The sequence below is a fragment of the Lissotriton helveticus genome, chromosome 1_2, assembly GCF_964261635.1.
Source record: "Lissotriton helveticus chromosome 1_2, aLisHel1.1, whole genome shotgun sequence".
NCBI lineage: Eukaryota > Metazoa > Chordata > Amphibia > Caudata > Salamandridae > Lissotriton > Lissotriton helveticus.
In genome coordinates, this window is record NC_136058.1 from 452,911,165 (window position 1) to 452,927,288 (window position 16,124).

The window sequence follows — 16,124 nt, forward strand, 5'->3', positions numbered from 1 at the left end:
AAGTGTGAGGGGAAATGCTCAGGAGTAATCAAAATTAGGTCAGAATAAATGTGCAGCTACAGATTAAGACGCTCATTTAGACTCCAATTAAAACAAGCATTTGCAATGCAATAGGTCTCGCATTGACACAAGTCTGAGCTATTGACATTGTAAATAACAATGCCTTTTATTTATGTTTTTAAAAAGAAAACAAAATTAAAAGGCATTGTTATTTGCAATGTCAATAGCTCAAACTCACGTCAATGCGAGACCTATTGCATTGCAAATGCTTGTTTTGTATTGTCATGAAACGTTTGCATATTGTGGTGCTACTTATTATGCTATGTTTCTTTCTGTTTCTAGATAAATGCCAATAAAAACGTATTAAAATAAAAAAAAAGTCCTACTCAATCACCATGAAAGAATACACAATGGGCAAAAACCATTTGAGTGCTCTGATTGTCAGAAGCGCTTCAGTTTTAAAAATATCCTCAATCGACACGATCGAACACACATTGGAGAAAAAAACTTATCACTGCTCTGAGTGCCAGAAAAGCTTCAGGCTTAAAGCCAATCTCGCTGAACATTAATGTACACATCACACGAGTGAGAAACCTTATTGGTGCCCCAAATGCTAGAAATGTTTCAGTCTGAGAAGCTGTATTACTGCACATTAGACAGTGCACACAGGGGAGAAACCATATCAGTGCTCTGAATGTCATAAAAGCTTCAGTGTGAAAGTAAATCTCACTCACCATGAGAGAACACACACAGGGCAAAAACTTTATGAATGCTCTGAATGCCCGAAGCACTTCAGTTTTTAAATTATCCTCATTTGACATCAGGGAACACATGTGGAGAAGTGTGGCTCACTGGTTAGAGGAGGCAGACCTGGAAGCAGAGGTCAGCCCGGGACCAGGGTTCAATTCCCGGCTCGGCGGGGTCTTGAGTCCTAAAATGTCCATGGACTTGACAATTCTTGCTCCGGTGCCTACTCGATTCACGGGTTCACACTCTGCGACTCTGGGCAATAGCTTGCTTAATCTCCACAACGGCCCCTCGTGGCGGGATGCCTGGCTTTCACCTTGCGGATACCCTGCCGGGGCTATCTCACAGGGGAATACCAGGACGCGTTCCCTAAGCAAGCGCTTAGAAACCGCTTGGTGATTTGCGCTATATAAATTCCTGTACATTTACATTTACACACCGGGCAAAGGCCTTATTTTTGCTCTAAATGCCTGCTTCAAGTATGAATCCACCCTCATTCAACAGAGGTTAATCCACACTGGGGAAAACCTTATCAGTGCTGTCAAGATCTTAAAAGCTTCAAAAACAAAGGCAACCTCGCTTGACATGAGAAAACACACACCGTCATATCAACTGATTGCAAGAAAAACTTTATTTGTAAACCCAGTCTCAAACGACATGAGAAAATTCCCACTAGAGAAAAAACTTATCAGTGCTCTTTGTGCCTCAAAAACTTCATTCAAAATACCAGCCTCCCTCAACATAGGAGAAGCAAAACCCTTATCAGTGCTCTGAATGCCAGAATTGTTTCTGTGATAAATCCACTCTCTCTAAACATAAGAAAGCACACATTGGGCATATAAAACCTCGTTAAAACAGATGAAAGTGCACTGTGCATAGACAAACTGAAATGAAACAGAAATCAACAAAGAATACTGCTGAAGAAAATACGAGTTATAAATCATTGTGTCATTTCAATTCTATCCTTTAGCTTCAAAATGCCTGACAAGCCACAATTTGAAATAATTCAAATTGGTATGCAAACACTGCCATTACTGCAAGTTTATCGGTACATTTCCAAAAACCTGTTAATTCCCAGATTGTGCATTCTAAGGCTGGAAGCTGGCCCTGGCCTTAATGTAATTGACTGTACCTGCAATTGTGCAGTAATAGTCCTAGAGACATACCCATCAAAAGACCAAAATGTACAGAATCTGTTGGAGTACAAATGCCAGAGGTATAACTCTATTCCATTATCAAACTTGCAGGAGCATTCTGCAAACTAGAGTACAAAACATGACGGTGGAAAAAGGCAATATAAACAATCAAGAAACATAACTAATTAAAAAAAGAAAACATGAGAAATGGCAAATGGATAATCCACACATATAGGGGAAAATAACAGGAACTCTTAAAGCTATTCCATGTTAACCAGAAATTGGCAATTTAGTGACTACACAGTTGGGAATTAAACCCCCAAAAGGAAGGCATTGTTCTGTCATTCCTGGCAAAGTCCATTTGTAACTCCTCCACTGGCTCCGGTGCATAATTGAGGGTCTTGATTGCATGATTGAGGGTTGGCACACCCTTGGACCACCAGTTCCACCCAGACAAGCTGCGGCATTGGGTGCCTGCCCTGCGAGTCCAACACGGGCAGGTCTCTATTCAGCGCTGCAACCATTCTGTCCCTTAGAATTGGAACTACAGCAGTTGACACTTCTTTGCTTCTGACGTTGCGGTGGTGAGTAGCAGCGAACGACTCCTCTAGCTGCGGACACACAGGAATAGGCAGGAAGGACCCCAAGCAGGGAGTATAATCCTTCCCCGTCGCCTTGGGCAAAGCACAAGAAAGTAACGTCGAGATGGCAGAGGGTGCACAGGGCTCAGCGGCGGTACCGGGGGCTACCTCCTCCCACTCTGATCTACTGGCGGAGCTCTGGGACAGTTTTAAATCGATTGACACCAGATTTGATACTCTGGACACGCGCTTGGACTCTCTTTCAGCCAAAATAGACATTCATGATCGGCGGTTTGACACAGCAGAAGGTCACATATCAGATCACGAAGATAGCGCCGCTCAATCGATGAAACGCCTGGACCAAATGGAAAAAATCTTGAAAGATATCGCCATCAAGAACAAAGATTTTGAGGCACGAAGTTGTCGCAACAACCTTCGTATATTTGGGGTCCATGAGTCAACCAATGCAGGCAGAATGGACACCTTCATGGTATCGTTGCTAGTGGACATTTTTGGGAAGGAGGTGTTCACCCCTGGTTTCGTAGTGGAGAGGGCGCATCGATCCTTGGGTCCGCGCCCCAACCCTGGTTGTCTGCCTCTTTCAATTATTGCCTGCATAATGAAATTCAGGCACATGGACATGGCCTTGCGCCTAGCTAGGGAGCCTGGTGCAATCACATGGCAGGGCTCTGTGGTGTTTTTCTTCCCGGACTTTACAGTGCTTGTCCAGGAGGATCGCAGCAAATTTACAGGTGTCAAGGCTGCGTTGCGAAATCTGGGACTCAGATATGGCATGCTATACCCAGCACAACTGCGGGTCAATGTCAATGGAAGATTTTGCATTTTCGACAACCCCACAGACATTCAGGCCTTCTGTAAAACATACAAAGCTTCAGACCAGCAGCGGAAAGACGGTGGTCCTGACTCTTCCCCTCGACACAATGGATCTGTTGCCAGCATAGAACTCTTCTCTAGTGAATGACATTAGATATTTTGCTATTTGCTCTGTAACTAAGCCGAATAGTATTACCCATACTATGTGCCTAAGTTATCATGATAATTGAGTCGGAATGACTAGAGTTATTTTTCGCTGTTTCTATTCTGCTGGGCATCACCGGAGCATTGCTTCCCCCCTAGGTGCGGAGCACACTGATGAACTTTCAGAGTTACATGCATCTGTCATTATCCCTGTTTTTTCGAATAGGGCGTTCCCAAGATGCTTGGGGTTATGGGTTAAATGGGTGTTTTCCTTGCGTTGGGGTCATGAGGCTGGGTGGCGGTGGAGGGAGGGATACTTTACAGAACTGTTTGATGATCTTCTTTACCAGCTCTACTCAATATGCTCCATTTGTCAACTGTTGAGATATTTACCTGCACGATTTCTCTACACGACATTCATGGCATCTGCTTGAACCTTAACTAACCATTCGCATTTGTCTCTTCTCACCTGGAATGTTAGGGGACTCAACAACCCCAAACAATGTAAACACATAAGGCATTACTTACAAAGACATAACATAGACATCGCCTATCTGCAGGAGACTCACTTACTAAAGTCGGTGTCTACCCGTTTTGCATCCATTTGGGGGCGCATCGTTATTTATCCAATTACAGTACCTATGCACACGGCACAGCGAACCTAATTCACAAAAGGCTTCCATTTTCCCTATCGCACTGCCACAGTGATCAGGAAGGTGGATATACTATAGTGGTGGGTAGATTGATGGGTCACACTGTCACCTTTGTGTGCGTTTATGCCCCGAATGTTGATAGCCACACATTTTTTCAGGGTCTAGATACCCAAATTTTACGCATGAGTGCGGGAGGTGTGATGCTAGGTGGAGATTTTAATTTACTCTTAGACCATACATTAGACTGCTTCACACGGGCTGCGGATTCCAAACCCCGGGCACGCAGGGAACTGTTGGACATATGTGGTACATACCAACCTATAGATATTTGGAGGGTCTGAAATCTGTCACGCCTGGGTTATACCCACTACGCAGCTCAACACAAAACATGGACCAGACTGGCTTTTTGGCTGCTAGCTCCTTTCCCACACACTTGGTATACCTCTCTTGTGGTACTCTTGTGGTACTCCCTTGTACTTATTCGGATCACTCTCCAGTCCTATTGAAACTCTGTATCCGTAGACCAGAGGGGCAGGAGCGCCAGTGGCGCTTCCCAGGTAGAGCGTTGCAAGATGACTTGTTTGTAAACAAATTGGGAGAAGCTATAGAGGACTATTTTGCTATAAACACGGGGTCGGTAGACATATGGGTGACTCTCTGGGAGGCTTTCAAAGCGTATATCAGGGGTATTGGCATTTCAAAACATCCAGGTGCCCTGAGGGAAATGAGGAAAACTATAGCCAAGATACATCTGCGGCTCATCACTCTGGGACCCTCTATGGTTTGTTACCAAGTCTTGCACCACATAAATTCGTCTACACCGGCAGCAGCAGTGCTGCTAGATGCGGAAAAAGCATTTTATTTGCTGGAATGGTCATTTATATGGACTGTTATGCGCAGGTTAGGCTTGCCTTTTGGATTCATTAAGTTCACTGCACTACTATACTAAGCTCCCACTGCTAGATTACGCTTAAACTGTACTCTCTCTCACTCCTTTACACCGTCCCGAGGTATGAGACAGGGATTCCCCCTGTCTCCATTACTTTTCATTTTGGCAATGGATCCGCTTGTTAGACATTTCCAGGAATGCCACCCTTACAGGGGGCTCCAGTTTAACACTGGACCGCTATTGGTGTCACTATATGGACGTTATATTGTATGTAAGGGACCCTCAAAATACCTTGGCTCCCTTGATCAAAGAGATAATTCGATTTGGTGGCTACTCTGGCCTCGGTATCAATTGGCATAAATTGGTCATAATCCTTCTCACCTCGGCCACGGTCAGATGGGAGGGTGACTATCCATTAGACTGGTGCTCTGAGTCGGTCAAATATATGGGGATCAACATACAATTACATACTGACAAACTTCTACTGTTGAACTATGGAACGGTGATTAGCAACTTGGAGCAGCAGGTGGAGAGATGGCTTTGCCTTTCACTTTCCTTAGTGGGGAGAATAACAGTGAATAAAATGGTGGTCTTGCCCAAATTCTTATACCTATTTAACAATCTTCCTATCCCACTGCCGAACCGTTTCTTCAAATCGATTAACATGTACCTTATACGGCTAGCCTGGGAGGCAGGTGTCATGGAGGTCATGACCATGCCATACCATAGGGGAAGCTTTGGAGTCCCTAACTTCCCTAACTTTCAGTTATACTGCTTAATTGCACAATGCAGTTATGCCTATGCCTGGTATCACCCAGATGCCAGGATCCCATACTTAAGGCCTGAAGCAGATTTGGTACTGCCAGACACATTGAGCACGATAATGCCACCGGGTTATTCCCGCGACCCTTTAGACATTCAAACGGTCTCTACCACCAGCTGGGCATGGCTAAAGCTGCTTAGGTTGCTGGGATCTCCGGCTATGTATTCCCCAAGCATACCGCTTCCGAATCCACGCTGGATACCAATGACTGGAGAAAAGATAGTGCAACGCACACTTGCTAAATTTGCTATGACCAAAATAGGAGACCTTTACATTGAAGGTCAAATCTTCTCAATATCTGATAGGGAAAATGTTTAGATCCCTCATTTATGGACAAATTTGTACTCACCCGTATGCGGGCGGCCATAAAAGCTACGATTCCTGGCTTTCCAGTTGAACCGGATGCATTCCCACCTCTGTCACTCACCAATGAAAGCAACACGGGGGAACACTTAGTTTCTAAACTATATAGGGCCTGTGTGGAGACAATCCCAGTTCATGACAACAAGATACGGGCTGCGTGGGAGGCGGATCTGTGTCAACCTATAACAGATGAACAGTGGGCTGCATGCTGTATGCAAACTAAGGAGGTGTCATTGAACAGCCGACACAAGATTATCCATTTCACTTTATGCTGCATTTACATCACACCTGAGATGTCCCAGAAAATAGGCCAAGACAGGCCCCACTGTTGTCTTAAATTCAAGGCCCCGCATGCTGGATTTGCACACCTGGCTTGGACTTGTCCCACTATCAGTAGATTCTGGACCGACATCTTTCATACCCTGGGTGACGCAGTTGGTTTTGATATAGATCCTACACCGGCCATAGCTTTATTGGGATATGTAAATAACATACCAAAATTGGTCCGGAAGTTCACTGCATTTGGGGTTGCTGCTGGCGTAAAGGGAGATTGCACTCAAATGGGGGCAAAAAGCAGTTCCGAGGTGCAAGGATTGGCTACACAGTCTAATACACTGCAACATATACGATCTCTATGCTTCCACGTTGCACAGTTCATTTCGTCCTCAGGATATTGGGGGCCCATTTAAACGATACACGGCAGCACTCCAATCACAACCTGAGATGCGGCCAAATAGCGGAATAGTGCCTGCTGGCATTGGCTGATTTTGAAACACTGATCTCTAAATTCGTAACTTGGACATTTCAATAGGGTGATCGCAGATTTCATGTGATGGGGGCTGGCTGTGGTTCATAAATGTGCTGGTAAGAGGGTGAATTGTAGAGTTAATGTATAGTGACACAGTAATAATGCTGGACCCAAAGGTGAGCATACAGCTGGAACCATTGCGCATTTGAAATGTATACGTAAACTGTGTAACGCCGTATTTATATCTACTGTGAGCTGGTAATGACGATGTGATAAATGTAAAACTGGTAAATAAAGTTTTTTATTACAAAAAGTCCATTTGTAACTGAATAAAGTTGGTGCCTGTTTGTTCATTTTCACCATCAAGAGATCTATGGCGTGAAGACCCTAATTTGTTGTGGTTGTCAGGAACTGTTTGTGGTCCATTATCCAATATATGGTGTCCCAAGTGTGCCTGTCTGCTCATCATTTGATAGGTACCCCACCTAGATGGACAGCTAACGTTCAAGGCAAAAAAAATCCTAGGCTATATCTGCAAGAATGTTTGAGCTGGCTACTCCCAGGCAACTGATGTACTAGCAGCAATAAATTGGCCATCCTTAGAAGATTACCACACTGGACCCTTTTTGTGGCCATGCACCGGTAAATAAACGAGCCTGCTAACAGCTCTCAGCCATTCATCATTTTCAATTACAGCTGATAGACTGGTGAGGCATTGGGTGGTAAGGGCGTTTACATCAGAGTAGGGGTCTAAGATTGGAAGTGAGTTCAAAGCTGTGCTGCACAAAATTTCAACATCGATGTTTTTGATGTTACTGAACAAGGTAGTAGTTCCTTTAGGTTGGCCAAGAGTAACAGAATGAGAAAGGTGTAGGGAGAAGGGGATGAGGAAGTGGTCAGACCAAACTACTGGTATAGGATCAACAGCTGTTAGCATATCTATTTTGGAGAAAACAAGGTCAAGAATGGTGCCCTTAAAGTGGGTCTGTTTTGTTGAACAAGATCATTTCCTAAGAGAAAAGTGGCAAGCCTGTTAGACCTGGCACCATTGGCGTGGGTCTCCCTTCCATTTTGCTATTGCCACATGTGTTTTTGCTGGTGTTAGATGCTGTGGGCACAGTGCCACAGTGCAAGTGTTCCCTATTGTAAATTACTGTTTTAATCAGTGGTTCCATGTTTGGCTATTTGGTTTACTTGTCAGACCCTAGTCTAGTGCACTGAGTGTGCCCAGGGCGTGTAAATCCAAATGCTGCTGGTGGTCTAAAACAATTCAAAAAGAGGGGTGGTGATGGACAGAGTATCTGAATTAAGCAGAACACTCATACCCAGTCAAAAGATCAGGGCTTGATCCATCACCGTTTTTTAGCTCACTGCACCATCCCAGCTCAGAACCTGGCTACATGCAAATTAGTCTGGCCCTGGCCCAGTGCATCATTGGAACAGGGCAGACCAAACTACCAAGCCAATTCTTTACTGGAAAGGAAACAAGCTTCCGGGAACCGGTTTCTGGCATTGCAGCCGTCTTCGGCCCGGCTTGCTTGAATCCTGATGGTGCCGGGAGCAAGGGACTCACATCTGAGTATACCCTTCCACACTTCTGGTGGCTAAAACGATTCAAAAAGAGGGGTGGTGATGGACAGAGTATCTGAATTAAGTAGAACACTCCTACCCAGTCAAAAGATCAGGGCTTGATCCATCACCAGGTTCTGAGCTGGGATGGGGCAGTGAGCTAAATAACGGTGATGGATCAAGCCCTGATCTTTGGACTGGGTAAGAGTGGTCTGCTTAATTCAGACACTCTGTTCATGACCACCCCCTTTTCTGAATCGTTTTTGGCCACTATAGGTGTGGCAGGGTATACTCAGACATGAGTCCCTTGCTTATTGCTCCATCAGGATTCAAGCAAGCCGGGCCGAAGACGGCTGTAATGCCAGAAACCAGTCCCCGGAAGCTTGTCTCCTTTCTGGTGAAGAATTGGCTTGGTAGTTTGGTCTGCCCTGTTCCCATGATGCACTGGGCCAGGGACAGACTAATTTGCATATACCCAGGTTCTGAGCTCGGATGGGGCAGTGAGCTAAATAACGGTGATGGATCAAGCCCTGATCTTTGGACTGGGTAAGAGTGGTCTGCTTAATTCAGACACTCTGTTCATCACCACCCCCTTTTCTGAATCGTTTTTGGCCACTATAGGTGTGGCAGGGTATACTCAGACATGAGTCCCTTGCTCACTGCTCCATCAGGATTCAAACAAGCCGGGCCGAAGACGGCTGTAATGCCAGAAACCGGTCCCCGGAAGCTTGTCTCCTTTCTGGTGAAGAATTGGCTTGGTAGTTTGGTCTGCCCTGTTCCCATGATGCACTGGGCCAGGGGCAGACTAATTTGCATATAGCCAGGTTCTAAGCTGGGCTGGGGCAGTGAGCTAAATAACGGTGATGGATCAAGCCCTGATCTTTGGACTGGGTAAGAGTGGTCTGCTTAATTCAGACACTCTGTTCATCACCACCCCCTTTTCTGAATCGTTTTTGGCCACTATAGGTGTGGCCGGGTATACTCAGACATGAGTCCCTTGCTCACTGCTCCATCAGGATTCAAGCAAGCCGGGCCGAAGACGGCTGTAATGCCAGAAACCGGTCCCCGGAAGCTTGTCTCCTTTCTGGTGAAGAATTGGCTTGGTAGTTTGGTCTGCCCTGTTCCCATGATGCACTGGGCCAGGGACAGACTAATTTGCATATAGCCAGGTTCTGAGCTGGGATGGGGCAGTGAGCTAAATAACGGTGATGGATCAAGCCCTGATCTTTGGACTGGGTAAGAGTGGTCTGCTTAATTCAGACACTCTGTTCATCACCACCCCCTTTTCTGGTGGTCTTGCAGCACTGGTTGTGCCACCCACAGAAGCGGCCTTGTAAAATGTGTCTAAGGTCTGCCATTGGAGAACCTGCGTGCAGTCCGGTACTGTCATGCTGGCTGGGCAAGTACACCTACTTGCCAGTCCCTAAACCTTCCCTTAACTTCATATTAGTCACCCCTATGGTAAGCCCAAGGGCAGGGTGCATTGTAAGCATAAGGTAGGACATGCCCTGGTGTGTGTAGCATGTACTAATAGTGAATTACAGCCAATTTTGTTTTTCACTATTGCAAGGCTACCTGTTCTCCATAGGCCAGAATGGGCTGTTAGAGTTATTACATTTTATAATGGGAGGGAGGAGTTGCACCATAACCTTGATTAGGGCTGTGCCTGCCTTCCACAATGCTGGCTCCACCACATGGGGAGCGGCTGATGTCTCTGCCCTTCACAGTGAAAGAAGAGAAGGAGTCCTGTAAACAAAGTGCTCCAGGACGGTACTTGCCTTCCACAATGCTGGTACCACCTCCTGTGGGGCGTCTGATGTGACTGCCCTGCACTGTGAAAGGAAAGGAGAAGTCTGGTAAACAGAGTGATTCAGAACTGGTTTGGACTGGGAAAAGGCCCCTCTCCCCTCAGAGAACAAAGGATTTTGGGGTATAAATATTGGAACCCTGATCCCATGAAATTAGATCACTTTTGGACTAAAAGAAGAACTTTACTGAGGGTAGGAACCTGAAGAAACTGAGGAGAGACTATTCCCAAGCTGAAGTGCTGCTTGATGGATTGGTCTGCAGTGTTTGCCTTACTGCCAAAGGAAGGAGAAAGGAACTTTGTGTACTTTGCTTTCAACTTGTGAAGGATCTCCAAGGGCTTGGAAAAGAGCTTGCCTCCTGCTGAAGTCTCAGGGACAGCAGACTTCAACCCCCAGCTCCCTAGAGTTCTTTGGAAGTGCCTGCTGCTGCATTGGGCCTTCTGAGGGACTGCTTGTCGCAAGGAGCTGGAAGCGCGACTCAATGAGAAGAAGCGTGTCGCCGTCGCTGTGCCTGACGTCGCAACTCCGAAGGAAGGTGACGCCGCTGGAACTGTCGCACTGCACCGCATCGGAGAGAAGCGTGCCGCAACGAAGAGGAAGCGGGGCGCTGCTGCTGCCGTCCCAACTCCGAAGGAGTGTGTCACCGCTGTAGTTGTCGCACTGCACCACATCAGGAGAAGAATCTCGCAACGAGGTCGGAGCATGTCCCCGTCGCTGTTCCTGCCGTCGCTTCTCCGAAAGAGGGTGTCATCGCTGGAACTATCGCACTGCACTGCATCGAAGAAGAGCACCTCGCATCCCCGAGAAGCCCCGCCGCCGTAGGAGCTGCTGACATCACATCTTGGATGTCGCCACTGTAGTTGTCGCATCGAGCGGAAGCTTCACGCATCGTGGGAGAAGAGTGTCACCACTGGAGCTGCTGCAGTCGCATCGTCACGGTTTCGCTGCTGCAGTCCAAGCATCGAACCGAGAACTTCTCGAGTCCCCGAGAAGCGTGCCGCATCTGGAAGATCTTCACTTCTTTATTTCTTTGCACCTGAACTTTGCTGCATTTCCCATCACTGCGACATTGCTTGTCGTGGAAGCGCAACGCAACGTAAGGTACATTGACGCAGACTGTCGCATTTAAGAACTAACCTGAACTAAGCTTAAATCTACCATCTTAAAGTAATAGTATTGTGTATTTTTGTCGTTCATGGTCTGGTGGTAACTCTATATAAAGTCTACTTATTTTTTATTTAAAACCTGTGTGGTGTCCATTTGTAGGGTTGTCACTGGGTTACTGTATGTGGTCACAAATGCTTAACTTACAACGCCTCTGAGATAAAGCCTTGCTGCTCGTGCCAAACTACCAAGGGGGTGAGCAGGGGTTATTTTAGGAGTGTATTCCCCCTTATCCTGACTAGAGGCGAGGGTCCCTATTTGTTACAAGTACCTACCTGTGCCAACTAGAGACCCCCAAATCTAACAGCCGCTGAATATTCCAGATTACCCCAGTGAAGATTAAAGTCTTCAATAAAAATCTGTTTGTTGCTGTTAGAAATGGGGTACAGTCGATTTGTGAGTATTAGAAGCTTGCAAAGTCAGTGAATTCCTCTGTGAAGGTGGAGCTGTCACCAGGCGGGTGATAGATGGTGTGAAACCTGACAGGGAAGCTGTGCTGTCCTTAAAGCTCCAAAGATAGCCATTCGTAGGTGCGGAAAGAGCTTCTGTGAAAAGCTTTGAGATGAAGAGATGTTTCTGAAGATAACTGCTACGCCTCCCCCGACTTTATCTTCTCTATCATTCCTGAGAACGGAATAGTCAGTGGGGAACAGAAGATCCATAAAGTATGAGAAGTGTCTCTGAGCCAAGTCTCAGTGAAGAAAAGTATATCCAGGCTGTAAGGATTAATGATGTCTGAAACTTCCAGCTTGTGTTTGTCTGCGGATCTAAAGTTGTGAAGCAGAAAATGAACCTCTGAGATGACTGATATAGTGAAGGGGAGTCAAGGCTTTCAGGGGTGATAGGGATAATGTTTCTGAGAATTGGTGACTGGATTGAAGATGGTTGATGTTTGGTGCGGGCGAGGGAGATGGCTGGTATAGTGCAGTGATTAGTGTTAGCTGAAGAGGAGAAGGAGCGGGGTTGGGAATTGGAAGAATTGTAGCTAGCCAATAAGTTGAAAGTGTCAGTTGGTGACAGATTGTGTGAGGCTTTTTTGGGGCATGGGAGATTAGGGAAGTAAGTGTTCACCGAGGGAAGTAGGGTGTTGGGAAGAGTAGAAATGCTAGTCTTTAGATGGGAGATGGTAGCTTCAAGCTGGGAGATAGAAGAGATGAGAAGTCCTAGTTTATTTTCTAAGGAGAGCAGAGCTGGACACAGATTGTTACGTTGTTCGATGGGTTCAAGAAGGGGTTCAACTTGAGAGGGAGAGCAAGGAGGGGGGGTGCTGGGATGTAGGAATATAGAATGGAGGGAGCCTCGTCAAGAGATGCTGATTGGAAATAATTGTCTGTGCAGCTGTGGTGGAGTGAAAGTTATCTGGGCATACATTCAATAAAATATAACTATTGACTTCTAGCTGAGGAAGAGAACAGTGGGGGCTCTAGTGGGAAGATAGGAGAGATAGAAGGAGGTCATAGGAAGGCAGAATGTTGTGGAGAGAAAAGAGGAAGAGCTGGGCTAGAAACAAGCACGATGAGGATTGTGGACCCGGCGGTTGGTTATAGAAAGTGTAAAGTTCTGCTAAGTTGGAGGAAAGGGGGAAGGGATGAGGTTGTCTTAAGGGGATAGTGGTTCAAGCAGTAATTCTTAAATGTTGGGGGGTGAAGAGAAATATAAGGGGGTTGCACAGAATTCAGGATAAAGGGAGGGGGTGAGGGGAGGAAGAGAGGGTGGATAAGAAGGGAGAGCATAAGGTGGAGCCGTCACTGTGAGAGCTGGGAAATCAACCAGTTGGAAAGATGGATTGGATAAGGGGTGATTAACTTGGTGAGGGGGGAGTTTCTGCTGAATCCCAGGCTGGTCCAGGGGTGTAAATGAGGGACCAGGCCATTGGCTGGGAAGGAGTGTTGAAGGTAACATGCCAGATGGGGCAGGAGGGTTTGGGGGCAGGGGTGAAGGAGGGGAACGAGACTGCCAGGGAGGACGACTGTGCCACTTGGGAAGACTGCAAACTGGTACCCAGGTGGATAAGGGGAGGAGAGAGAGAATTGAGGGAGGAGTTAGATGAGGAGTCCGGAGGGATCGGAATGCCGGGGATGGAGAGCTGGGATGTAAATAGGTGGTCGACAAGAGAGAGACAGGTATCTTTAGCTTGGATCAGGACTTTGCTGCTGTTGGAGAGTGAGATAGTGAGTGAGCCATCGAAACAAGCTGCATTAAAAAATTTTAGCTGGTGCCCGTGTGGGATTGAGGAGGAGGAGGAAGTAACATGGAAGGAGTTATTGAAAATGGCGGTCCATGATGAAATATTATGGGTGAATAACATGAGTTTGGTTTTGAGCATTGCATATTGACCGCTATGGTATTGGTCAACGAAAAGGGAAACGGGAAATTGTGTTTGAGCCTGTTTGCTGATGCTTTGGGCAAATTGGGGGGTGGGGGGGGTGATCTTCAAACAGTTGGCTGCAGCCTTCACTTGTTTGGTCGACATAGTTGTAATATGGAATAGCTCATCCACTCCAGATTTTGTTTTGCTTTGTTGTAGTCGTGATTTTGTAACTGGATAATTGGGGCTACAATTACCAGAATGCACAGTAAACCCTAGACTGGATGAGCTACTCATGCATGGAACCGGGAATCATGAGTGGTCTGGTGTAGGCACTTTATAGAGGGTGCTAAAGTGTATTCTGGAGCTCCCGGTCATGGGGCGTCTCTGTTTACTTTCCTTATTTGCCTCATGATAGGAGGCGTTCCCAGGTTCTATGCGTGTGCTGGTTGGCAGGTTTTTGTCTGAGAGGAGCTAGCCAAGTGCATTGTTGTTGTGGCAGATCTGGTACAAGTATTTATCTGCCTCCTGTTAGTAGAGGCGATGCAGGGGGACTGCCTTCGTGCACCTTGTTTTACCTGGCTAGGGGGAACTGTTCCTTCCTTCCTTCTTTTTACATTGGTGCATTAAGGCCCGAACGGGGTCAGAGTGCCCCATAAAAATCATATGCATGTCCGATAAAATAAGAGTGCTTGGAAATTACACAGCATCAGGACATTATCATACCTGCCAACTCACATGGTGTCACGTTGTGACACATGATATTGGCTCCCATCACACGCATGAGAGAGCAACACACACAGGGCCCGATTCACAGAACTAACTTAAGACAAAATCCTAAACTTACAACTTTTGGTATTCATAGAAGGCATTGAGTAGTAGTAAAGTTAGGATTTTGTCTTAAGTCTGTCTTAAGTCTGTATTAAGTCTGTCTTAAGTCTGTCCTAAGTTTGTCTTAAGACTGTCTTAAGTCTGTCTTAAGTCAAACTTAAGACAAAATCCTAAACTTACCTCTTTTGGTATTCACAGTATGCATTTAGTAGTAGTAAAGTTAGGATGTTGTCGTAAGCCTGTCTTAAGTCGGTCCTAAGTTTGTCTTAAGTTTGTCTTAAGTCTGTTTTAAGTCTGTCCTAAGTCTGTCCTAAGTTTGTCTTAAGTTTGTCTTAAGACTGTCTTAAGTCTGTCTTAAGTCAGTCTTTCGTAAGTCAAACTTAAGTCAAACTTAAGACAAAATCCTAACTTTACTACTACCAAATGCCTTCTGTGGATACTAAAAGTAGTAAGTTTAGGATTTTGTCTTAAGTTAGTTCTGTGAATCGGGCCCGGTGGGTCTAGTCCCGAGTGGGTGGTACATTCCTGTTTGTGCAGTGAGTGGAATGTCAAGCTTCGAGGCTCACACCTTACCCTGCACCCTTCCCTTGAAACATTGTGGCAGATCAAACCTAGTGAAAGTTGCCTTGGGAGAAACTTGAAATGCATTTCAGATATATATGAAATATGGTACAAAAAATATAAATGTTTGCATTTAATTCCTCATTTTCAAGAGGAGATTTCTGAACATAAGGGGTCAGTTTTACAAGGCGCTTGCGTCACTTTTCACATGTTAAAAAGGAAGCAAAAGTGGCGCAAGGGGTTTGTAAATCTACCTCCAGGTATTTACTGCACCCAATAAATACCTCGCCCTTTTGCAGCCCACTTGTACTCAGGGCCTGAGGTCGCTGCCTCCTGATATGGACCAGCAGGTGTTAAGTACTCACAGATGGTCTTTCACAGTAGCCTGGTAGCGGCTCTCAACCTCAGGCCGGGGGAGGAGCGAGAGGATTCCGCTGCATGCAGTTGGACTCAGTGGCCAAGTATTAGTAAAGCAAAGACCATCTGCACCATTGTGCACAGGCACGCCTGCATGAGGCTGTACATAGGCCCTGAATAATCAATCAATCAATCAATCAGGACACTTATAAAGCGCACTACATACCCGTGAGGGTCTCAAGGAGCTGAATAATGTGTAACCATAGAGACGTTGGTGTCAGTCGAGAGGTACCAGAGCATCTATTCTGCTCCCTTTGGAGCTATAACTGACCTTTGAACCCCTGCCATCCGTGTGACCTTCTGTCACCCCCTTTTTAGGTCTCGCTACGCAGTGCGTAAGCACTGCTTAGAGGTACCTCTTGTAATCGCTAAGCACTTTACTTGAAACTCGTGCATGTTTTGCATGGTTTCCTATCAGTGCGCGTGCATGTATGGCGACGTGTGGCTCACTGGTTAGAGGCGGCAGACCCGTAAGCAGAGAACGGCCCAGGACCAGGGTTCGATTCCCGACGCGGCAGGGTCGTGGACCAGGGTCAGCGGACTCGATA